Consider the following 8915-nt stretch of genomic DNA (forward strand, 5'->3'; position numbering starts at 1 on the left):
TTAAATATAATTAGTAACTAAATCCATTTGGCAGCTATTTAATTAATTGCAGGCGGACAATGGGGGTTTGGTGGGCTGCAGCAGGGAGCAGGCTGAATGGTCGGGAGACTGCGGGCTGAATTAGTTGTTGGTACGGCTTTTACGGAAATGTTCTAAAAGAAGGCGGAATCTTACGCACACGCGTCCATGAAAACGTATCCCTGCATGATTGGAATTGAATGGTGTGAGGTGGGGCCCCATTCAAAAGTGATTGGGAGGGAGCATTGTGATTTGTGAAGAAAGCTTAAGAGAAAAGATTTTCTTGTTAAGGAAATTAATTACTTGTTGTTGATAACTTTCTCTCTAAGTTTTTATAGAGAGGAAGTGTTACCGTTTTTGTTTTTTTGGGGGGACACTTTTCATTATGAAATTTTGTGTGGCATTTGCGGTTCTAAGCAGAGCGACTGTACTGTAATTATTACGCGGTCTTCAATTTGGGAAAGGCACCACTTGTTCTTTTTGAATTATTATTTCATTTTCTCATTTGTTTGGCTCAACAATCATTTAAATTCCTTTAAAACTATCAAATATTTTCTTTAAATTTTATTAAAAAATTATTTTCGAGTGCCTCAATTAAAAAAAAATTACTTTTTTTGGCTTGTAATTATTTTCAGGTCAGGTTGGAAAATGAAAGCTTGATGGAAATATTAGAGCTTTCCATGCATCCTGTGTTTTTTTTCCCTTTTTTTTTCTTTTTTGTTTGGTTAAATATACCTCAAATATTTAATTCAAGTTATTGGAACGCATGTGAAGTGATCAAAATAGATATTGAAGGTAGGGCTGGATTCGAGGCGAGCTTTTTCGGGCTCGAAACAAGCTTAGCTCGAACGAGCCCGAAACGAGTCTGTTATAAGCGAACACAAATACGAACACGAACCAGCAAAAATAAAGAAACGAACGCGAGTCCAAACCCGAACAGAGGAATGCTCGGCTCGGCTGGCTCGGCGAGTCAAGTTGAGCTCGTTATTAATATGTTGGTTGGAGCCTGACGGTATTATATATGACTTCTTCTGCGTTGACTTTGTATTTTACAACAGCTATATAAAAAAGTTTGCTTTGCTTTGTTGGCTTCTCTTAAAATCAAAAACGCTGTCGTTTGGAAATTGGAAGCGATTAAAGAAACTAAAGCAACAAACTTAATATTTTTTCTGTTGTTCTTCATTCTTCTCTGCCGAAAATATTAGTCGAAACTAAAATACGCCGACAAGGTTTTCCATTCCACCTTTCTTCTCTGCTGTTCGTCTCTGCTGTTCAGCCGCCGACAAGGTTCAGTTGCAGTTTTGGATGATCTCTCAGCTGAAGAGCTGGGTGCAAAGATCAAGGAGTATGATATCACAGCTCCAGACACAAATTACCAAACATGTTTAGGTTGCCTGCAAGAAACAGATTTGATGCAAGGTATAATAGTTTTGTTTTGTAGTGATTTCTTTTATTGATGTAAGCCTTCTATTCTAAGAAGGTAACTTATTTCTGCTGTAGTTTTTTCTTTCACTTCTTTATGATGGGAAATATGCCACGTATGGCTTTAGATTGCACTTTATCCCTCGTATGCTTGTTTTTGCATCAGTCCCCGTCCTTTTGTAGTGATTGGGAAAAATCAGCACTGCTTAATGGTTCATATTTGGATTTTGATTTTAACTTTTTGAGTAATGATTTCTCATACATCATAGTACTTGACCTTAATATGGTTCCTAAATTTAATTTGGATCCATGCTTCTATGAGAAATTATTTGCTCTTATGAGAAATTTATATGTATTTTAACTGTTGACGAGCCAAGAATATGACCCCAAATCCGAGCCGAGCAAATCCGAGCTATTAGAGACGAGCCCGCGTTAAGTGCGAGCTGAGCACGAATATTTAAATTATAAAACGAGTCGAACACGAATATAAGTTTTGAAGAGCTCAACGAACCCAAAGCGAGTCGAAAATGAGCTAAACAGTATTTGAGCTCAGTTCGGCTTGTATCCACCCCTAATTGAAGGGGAAGGAGCCGCCAGATGTACGTGGAGGAAGAGAAACTAGAGGTGTACACGCGGCGGCATATTAGTTGCCATATGTACTTGGAGGAAGAGAAACTAGAGGTATACACGCGGCGGCATATTAGTGGTCAGAAAAAGTTTAGGGTACGGCTTTAAGGTAATGCGCTAAAAGAAGGCAGAATCTTATGTACACGCGTCAACGAGCACGTATCCTTGCATGATTGGAATTCAACGGTGTGAGTTGGGGCCCCATTCAAAAGTGATTGGGAGCATTGTGATTTGTGAAGAAAGTTTCAGACACGCGATAAGAGTCAAGGAAATTAATTACCATTTCTCTCTCTCTTCTCTCTCTCTATGGGGTGGAAGGGAATGAATGAATATCTTAAAGTGCCTCTGTCTCTCACTCTTTCTAATCTCTTAATACTTTCTCTCTCTAAATCCTGCTCTTTGTCCTTTTTCTACCACAACCCCTTAAAGCCATGTGGATGAGTTTTTTTTTGGGATATTGAAATTTTTACTATATAATTATATCACATTTTATATCATCTAAATATTTTTATGATTTTGAAAAGAATAAGTTTGGTGTAAGAGACATAGGAGGCATACAGAGGGCTATATTCAATCATTTTCTTAATTCTTACTATATTTTAAAATTAAGTTATTTCAGTTAAATTTAAATTTTATTTTATTATAACAAATTAATTTTATATATTTTTAAATAATAATATATTATTATTTTAACGTGATATCGTCTCAATATTTCTTTGGTAAATAACCCAAAACACTTCACTGTTTTCCACTTAACCACCAACTATTTTGAACTATAAGGGACAAAAAAACCTTGGTTATCCTTCATCATTTGACTGAGTCAGTTTTGCCATCGTTTGCTTAATTAATGGAAATTACTTTTCGCTTAACTTTACAATTAAAACCTAAAAGTTCATCATTCTCCTTCAAAATTTCATCAAGCCACCCATCATGGGTAGACAAATTACTCAAGGTAAGAAATCTCAAAGTCAATTAACTCTGATTGGATCTTATATTTCTATAAATAAATTTAAATTAAAAAATCAACCTATTTTGGGTGGGATATATTCCTTTGGCCTTATTATTATTTTGACCATCTTTTTGGTATAATTAATTATGTGTCACGTCGTAGTAACTTAATTAATGCTCCCATCACAAATTTTAAATTTGAATTTCTTTAATTATATTTTCATAAAACTGGTCTAAAGTGATGATGACAAATGCCTCCCCGTAAACGCGTTTTCAGCTTTAAGGGGAAAAGGGCTTGGATTTGGTAAATGTAAGGTCCCACCCTTACCCTTACATTTACGGCTGAGAAAGTCTAAATTAGAAAGTGAAGAGAAAGGAGGCGCGAGATGTCGGAGGGGGAAGATAATCTACAGTGTACACGTGGCGGTATTTAGTGCTTCAGAAAAGGTGTTACGTTCCGTTACGTTATCTAGTGCTTGGTTAAGTTTCAAGATCAGGCCAGCTCGAGCCAGGAGCTTGAAGATGGAAATGTGCAATCATGTATTTGTGGTTACGTTGCATGATTGGAATTGAATGGTGTGAGGTGGGGGCCGACAAGTGATTTGGAGGATTGTGATTTGTGCAGAAGGTTCAAGAGAAACGATTTTCTTGTTGAGGAAATTAATTAGTATTAATGATAATTATTATGATTATCATTTTTTATTATATGTTTGCACTTATTATAAATGCAACAATAATTTATTGATTAACCTTTTTTAAAACAATAGTGACATTTATAGTTGGCATTAAAAATAATAGTAATGGGTGGAAATATGATATTTTTTAAGGTTTTTAATGATAATTACAAATATCGATATAAATTATGATAGTTACTCCTTAATAATAATTAAAAATATTGGCATAAACACTGATAGTTATTATGATATTTACTTTTTAGTAACAATTGCAAATGTTAGCATAATTTATAATAATTACCATTTCGTGGTAATTATAAATATTTATATAAATTATAATAGTTATTCTTTAACGACAATTGTAAATATCATTAAAGTGTTTTTCAATTAATTTTTAAAAAATATGAATTAAACTTAACGGTATTTCTATATGTCACAAATAATTGTCATAATATCGTCAAACTTTTAGTAACAATTATATAGTATTTTTACAATTTAGTTATCCCTTCCGATGAGTTTGCCAGAGTTGAATATCAAGATCAAGGACGGATTTACAATTTGGTACACTATCTCAGTCAACTATCCGGTCTGAAAATACTTCTAAGTTTCTGATTTTTCCCTCAAGGTAAAAATATGATTCCTAAACAACTGCAGTATTCTGTATTTCCTCTTATATTCAACCGCTTCATTTTTATTAATCATATTGTACATAATCTTACTCTTCAGATTCTTTATGAATTTGATCTTAGAAATGGCTAATGCGGGATTTTCAGACATTGCTTATGCTGCATCCAGATCTCAGTAAGTTTGTGACATCATTGTCCATATATTTTCTTGTCTTTCATGCCTTTCCATCTTGTTTGCTGATATCCACACGAATCCTATTGCTGTATTTAGATTTGAAGCGGAGAATGTTCAAGGCAAGCTTTTGAATTTCCGCAAACACAAAATCAATCAAGCTACTGTTTTGGCCAACTTCAGATTGTGATGATTCATCTAGGAGATTCTCTTTCAATTCCCAGTAACCAGGGTCCTGAATTGGAATTTATTAAGTTCCTACTTAACCATTTTGAGCTGTGTTCAAGAGTGCTGAGGCTTTCCTACTGCTAAGATTTAGTTAAAGAAAACAAAAAAAAACTAAACTTAGGTTATGAGCTTGAGCCGGAGATGGGAGAGAGAATAAACGAAAAGGGAAGAGAATTTTAGAAGAGTGAAGAAAACGGCGTTTTATTAAAAATGAACAGCTCAACCAAAATACAGAAGTTTTCACAGGTTTTTATAGGCAAGGGGCAAAATTACACTTTCACGGCTCAATCAACTTAACATGCACAAAAGAAAGCAAAAAAATGTGACACAACTTACAAAAATTACAGCATGCATTTAACCTCCACAGACAGTGAAATGATTAAGATTTCTTTTCAAATAGAAAGACTTTAGTACATAGACCTAAATAGAGTACACCAGTTTACAGTAGATCTTGAATGATGCATGACAGAGCATAACAACCACAGTAAGCTTAAGTATGTAGTAAACAGGCTTGAAATATTATCACAAGAACTCTCAGTAGCAGGTTACAACAAACCAGATCTACGCCAAAATCAAATTATACATGCAATATTTTGAACAAATCAAGATGAGCAGTAACATAGACTACTAGATCTACATATTGACAGTCAAAATCGTAGACTAAACATTGTGAACAAATCATCCAAGATCATGGAACAACGATACATCACAATTGAATAAAAAAAAAAAAAGTTGTAGATCAACTCATGTAACGTAAAGATCTATGAAGTTATAACAAGAACTCTTAATAACAGTCCACATCAAGGTTAGATCAAAACAACATAAGGTTATACAAACATTATCTAAACCAATATATGATGAACAGTGACAGAGATTGCAGTTTCCAACTCAAAAATAGCAGATCTGTAAACAAAATATCAGAATAAAGCACCCACAGATCATATACACTACAGATCTACACATATAGAATCCGATCTAAACTAAACAGTAAAAGGAGACAAAATCAAACAACAGAACACAACTACTTTCAAGATAACTAAGGAACAGACGGTGAGAGAGATACTGACCACGAGCTTCCACAAGATTGGCTTTCGAATCAGCGTTACCTTTCGTCGCCAGGACACATGACGTTGGTCCAGTGCTCTGATACTATGCTGAGACTTTCCTATTGCTAAGATTTTGTTAAAGAAAACGAGAAAAAAAAAAAAAAAAACTAAATCCTAGGATATGAGCTTGAGCCATAGACGAGAGAGATTAAACGAAAAGGTAAGAGACTCCTAGAGGCGTGAAGAAGAAGGCGTTTAAAAGGTTTTTATAGCAAGGGGCTTGGAAATTTACCAAAAACAGCGCAGCACAGAAATATTACAAGTGGCAGCTAGGCGCAGGCACATTACAAAAATAGCACTTTCACCCTTATTATAATAGCCAAAATTAACATATTTATAAATATTTAAGTTTTCAAAAGTTAGCGAGAGTCACTTGGGTTTTCACTATGCCTTGGGTGGGATTACCCATTTGGCTTGAATCAATAGACACATGTTTTCTTTCCAATTTTGAATTGAAATATGTTGTCTTAAACAAGTTTAACCCTTTTTAGTTTTTACCATCGCCATCAGTCAAGCTACAAGATCAAAAACACACACAAAAAAAAAAAAAACCTCAAAAGATAGAAGAAAAATTAAAAAAAAAAATCTAAGGTTATAGAGATGCAGAAAAGAGAAGATGAAAATATTAAATAGAAGATGAGAGAGATTTTTACTTTGGTTCATAATAAAAAACTAACGGAAGTCCTTACATTTAACCTACTGTATTACAATTTTCAGCAATTAACATAAAAGCCCCGCCCTCATGTATTTCACTTCTTTTGGTTTTGTTTCAGCCAGTACCCGACTTAAAGTGAATGTTGGGACTCTTGTCACAAGTGGGATGATAGACTGAAAGACGGTGACCACGTAGCCGCCTTGGCCACAGCTCGCATGATACATAACTCTGCTACTTTGCAACAATAGAAAGAAATTCTGAAATCTTCTAATCATACTCTACTCTCATCTGAAAACAGCATCTTCCTGTCACGTTAGACAAATATCCAAAATAAGTGAACCTAATCGATCAAAGGAGATTAATTTGCTACATAAATGGATACAATTTTATTTATATTAATGGCAATCCGGCTTTCTTAAGAAAGTCTCAGTCTCACTATATATCGCATTCCAAGCAAGTAGTGCAATAGTCCCAAAATTCCAAGCAAGCAGTGCAATTGTCCCAAAAGTGAATGAAGCAAGCCCCGGTACGAAGCAGAAGTCTCCAGTATTTCATGCTAATTCAAAACAGGACCAAAATTGGAATAAAACTCAGAAATAAATTATGGGCAGGGAAGAAAAGAAATATAACGTACCATTTATCGCAACAACTGCGTCGAGGTGGGGCAGTTGGGGTAGCTTCACCAGAGGCACTTGGAGGGTTCTGAGTCGGTGGTGGAGTGAGGACATTTGGTGGCGATGAGGTCGCTGCCATCGGAGCTTGGAGTGACCAACTTTGAGGCTGTTGAGGCTGTGGTGAAGAGGGTGAGGAGCATGGTTAAATAGATAAAATACTGACGCTGGAAAACCTTTCTAAAAGCGATGCCACTGTGAATGTCTGCATCGAACTTGAAAATCCCACTCCCTTCCTTCCTCTCCTTTCCCCCATTTTGTCACTGTCAAGCACTGTCAAGCATCAAGCAAAAACCTTTTAATTTGGAAAACATCTGCTTTTTAAACTTTTAAGTAAAATTAAATCAAATATTTTTTAAAATATTAAAACTATTTTTTATTATTTTTATATAAACTCTGGTTTACATATATTTTTTTATATTATTTAAACACTCATTCTTATTTTTATTTTTATTCAATATTTGATATTATAAATTTATTTTTTAAAAAATTCATATTTTTGAATTCAAATAAAAAAATCAATTTATGAGAAAAATGTATTTATACAAATCTTAACTTAAAATTTAATTTTATTTGTTAAATCTAATTCGTATATTATTTCAAAGGGACATTTAAATATTTAATAATAATTTAAGGTTAAACAAAAGGCTAAAGGACTTATTCCCACCCAAAGTATCCCTTAAACTCAAGTTTTCATCTCTTAACTATAAAAATTTTAAACACCCACTTATGAGGGTTTAAGTCTATTAGTTTCAAAGGTAAATTCATCATTTTATCTATAATATTAAAAATAAATTAAAATTTAATCTCATTTTCTCTCTTCCAAAACCTTAAAAACTAATCATCATCAGTTTAGAGGATATTTTCGTATATTATTTCAAAGGGACATTTAAATATTTAATAATAATTTAAGGTTAAACAGAAGGCCAAAGGACTTATTCCCACCCAAAATATCCTCTAAACTCAAGTTTCGATATCTTAATTATAAAATTTTAAACATCCACTTATGAGAGTTTAAATCTATTAGTTTCAAAGATAAAATTATCATTTTATCTATAATATTAAAAATAAATTAAAATTTAATCTCATTTTTTCGCTCTCAAAATTTTAAAAACTAATCATTTCCATTATAGGTCATATTTAAAAAAAATGACATTTCTTCTATAGGTCATATTTAAAAAAAATGACATTTCCTTCTTAGGATTTAGTTTTCAAACTCCGACGTCATTGTTGACAGCATTTCCATCCCAAAACTTCTTTTCCCTTTAGTGATCTCTCTCTTCTCAATTGAATTCTCGATCAATGTCGAATCAAGCTAGGAAGGTAAAGAGCTTTATCAAAAAAATAAAACTCTTTATCTTCCCAAAAGAAGATATCTAGGAAAATGATAATCTTTTCAAACGAAGATGAGATCTTCATCTTCGTCTTTCCGATTTGATTTGATGCCCATTAGACATTCAATTGAGAGAAAAGAGATCATTGGATCATCGAATATTATTTAAGTAATAATATATTCACTTAGTGTAGACAATTTTTTCTAAATAAATTTAATATGATCCCATGATTCTTTGGATAATATTGGTCAAAAAGACAATCCCACTCAAATTCCCACCCTGCGATACATACAATTTGGTTTGGATCTTCTGTTTGCCCACATTGCCAGAAAAAAAAAATATGTAGTGGCCAAAAAACTTCTTTGTAAACGGGCAATTGTATCTTTATATACTTTTGGCTATATAGTTAAATATTTAATCAAAATATATATACA

General features: G+C 33.4%; 1 long non-coding RNA gene across 2 annotated transcripts; it reads right to left on the reverse strand.

Annotated features, from left to right (window-relative positions):
- Window positions 1–4135: 4135 nt before the first annotated feature.
- LOC123205944 lies at window positions 4136–6326 on the reverse strand. Of its 2 annotated transcripts, none has more exons than XR_006499920.1 (2): window positions 5783–6326; window positions 4136–4792 (listed from the first exon to the last, which is right to left on the reverse strand). It is a non-coding gene; the product is annotated as an uncharacterized LOC123205944 (long non-coding RNA). The 2 variants fall into 2 exon arrangements; XR_006499919.1 differs by having other exon boundaries at window positions 4136–4795.
- Between the last annotated feature and the right edge of the window lie 2589 nt (window positions 6327–8915).

This window comes from Mangifera indica, unplaced genomic scaffold (genome assembly GCF_011075055.1).
Source record: "Mangifera indica cultivar Alphonso unplaced genomic scaffold, CATAS_Mindica_2.1 Un_0020, whole genome shotgun sequence".
Classification (NCBI taxonomy): Eukaryota; Viridiplantae; Streptophyta; class Magnoliopsida; order Sapindales; family Anacardiaceae; genus Mangifera; species Mangifera indica.